The sequence below is a fragment of the Arachis hypogaea genome, chromosome 18 (genome assembly GCF_003086295.3).
Source record: "Arachis hypogaea cultivar Tifrunner chromosome 18, arahy.Tifrunner.gnm2.J5K5, whole genome shotgun sequence".
In the NCBI taxonomy this organism is placed as follows: domain Eukaryota; kingdom Viridiplantae; phylum Streptophyta; class Magnoliopsida; order Fabales; family Fabaceae; genus Arachis; species Arachis hypogaea.
The window spans coordinates 112,821,406-112,823,973 of NC_092053.1; positions in this window are offsets into that span (position 1 = coordinate 112,821,406).

Genomic DNA, 2,568 nt, shown 5'->3' on the forward strand with positions numbered 1-2,568 from the left:
ATAGTACTTTGCATTAATTCACGAGGAACAGCAGAGCTCCACACCTTAATCTATGGTGTGTAGAAACTATACCATTGAAAATACATGAGTGATAATAGTGTTCATTGGCTTCGGCCCCAGAGGGGGAACCAGAATGACCAAAGACTCTCTAATACAATAGTAAAAAGTCCTATTTATGCTAAACTAGTTACTAGGGTTTACAAAGATAAGTAAATGATGCAGAAATCCACTTCCGGGGCCCACTTGGTGTGTGCTTGGGCTGAGCATTGAAGCTTTTGTATGTAGAGACTTCTTTTGGAGTTAAACGCTAGGTTGTAACCTATTTCTGGCGTTTAACTCTGCTTTGCAACCTGTTTCTGGCGTTTAACTCCAGAATAGGGCAGAGAGCTGGCGTTGAACGCCAGTTTGCATCATCTAAACTCAGACAAAGTATGGACTATTATATATTGCTGGAAATCCCTGGATATCTACTTTCCAACGCAGTTAAGAGCGCGCCATTTGGACTCTTGTAGCTCCAGAAAATCCACTTTGAGTGCAGGGAGGTCAGAATCCAACAGCATCTGCAGTCCTTCTTCAGCCTCTGTATCTGATTTTTGCTCAAGTCCCTCAATTTCAGCTAGAAAAAACCTGAAATCACAGAAAAATACAAAAACTCATAGTAAAGTCCAGAAATGTGATTTTTAATTAAAAACTAATAAAAATATACTAAAAACTAATCAAATCATACTAAAAACTATGTAAAAATAATGCCAAAAAGCGTATAAATTATTTGCTCATCAATTATGCATTATAATAACCATCTTATGTGCATCAACGAACTGAGGGAATGATCTTTCGGTAAGAAAAAGTGAGCCCCAAAGATAAGATAATTGAAATGATCCTTCGGTAAGGGAAGGTGATCGAATTGAGATCATCCTTCGGTAAGGGAAGGTGATCGAATTAAGATCATCCTTCGGTAAGGGAAGGTGATCGGCAAATTTTTGAGATAAGAACCTTCGGAAAGGGAAGGGGACTCCCATCAATTTTATATAATAATATCTCTTTGTTGACACAACTCCCTTCTTGTGTATGTCTAAATAACCTTGATTGTAAATTAAACTGAGGGAATGATCCTTCGGTAGGGAAGGTACCCCCAAAGACAAGATATCGATATGATCCTTCGGTAAGGGAAGGTGATCGATTGAGATGATCCTTCGATAAGGAAAGGTGATCGCTAAAACATTTGGGATAAGAATCTTCGGTAAGGAAACGAGACTCCCACCTTTTATACTGGTTTGAGCTCAATACCTTCCATAAAAGCTATAAGAAAAAGTAATGAAACAAACAAAGAAAAAAGTGATTATGGTTGTTCTTCTTTTATCCTTTCTGTTTGATTTATGATCAAGTTTATTATTCTTATTTCATTCAAAGAAACTTCTTTTATCTAAATATCCTTTCTATTTGAGTTTTGATTATGCTTATTATCCTTATTTTATTCAAAGATCCTTTCTTTTTATTTATCTATGCCAATGTTACTATTCTTCTCTTATTTATTTTACCTTGCTTTATGACCTACAAGAAAATTAAGTCAAGGTTGATGAGTTTGCATTCTATATTTTTAACGTCATAGGCATTTCGTTATGTGTCACATATGTCTTAACATAAGTAAATGAGAAGCATCTAAAAGTCACACCATTCCGACTAATAAAGACTTTTGAAAATAATAATTTAACAACATTGCATCATTGCTTTTTTTATTTTTAAAACTCAGAATGGCTGGGGATGGATACGATGACACCATATAGATAAACTATTGAGAAACTTTTGTTTCTCACCCCTCTCTCCGTACCATCTTCAAGAACGAGATAGTACAAAGCAATACACTTCTTGATTGAGGTGAAAAGACAAATAGACTATTAGGAGCAAGATATCAAGGATGTAGATATGAAACGTTAAGCGCTTACCCAAATTTATATTAAGGAGGAAGAATAGGCAATTGTTTTAGTCACAGTTATACAAATTAAGAGAATTAGAATTTTCTGTGTGTCTTGTTTTATCTTTATTGAGTGATTACAATTATGGCTATGATGTTTCTTTTTTTATGATTATTTAATATGAGTGAAGTTTGTCATTGTTTTTGCCTTTATAATTTAGTATGCCCACTTTCTGTCTTAGTATCACTAGGTTCACTTATACTTTCCAACTAGTAACGATTTTTTGTGATCAAGGTTTTCACTATTTTAAACTAGCTTTCAAGAATAAAAACTAGTTATCCACTATTTTTTATAAAATGTTTTATATAGAGATTTTTATTTTAAAAATTTTGTAAATGTTAAGTATCAACAACCAATATAATCCCAATATGGTCTAAGGCTAGTTTGAAAATATTAGGGTGTTACAACGCTCCACACTGCCACTGGACCTCTGGTGCACGAAATTGTGATCTCAGGCAACGGCGCCAGAAACTCTGTACGCACGTCTTAATAAATCGTTTTTCATTCACAACTTCGATACAACTAACCAGCAAGTGCACTGGATCATCCAAGTAATAAAACCTTACGTGAGTAAGGGTCGATCCCACGGAGATTG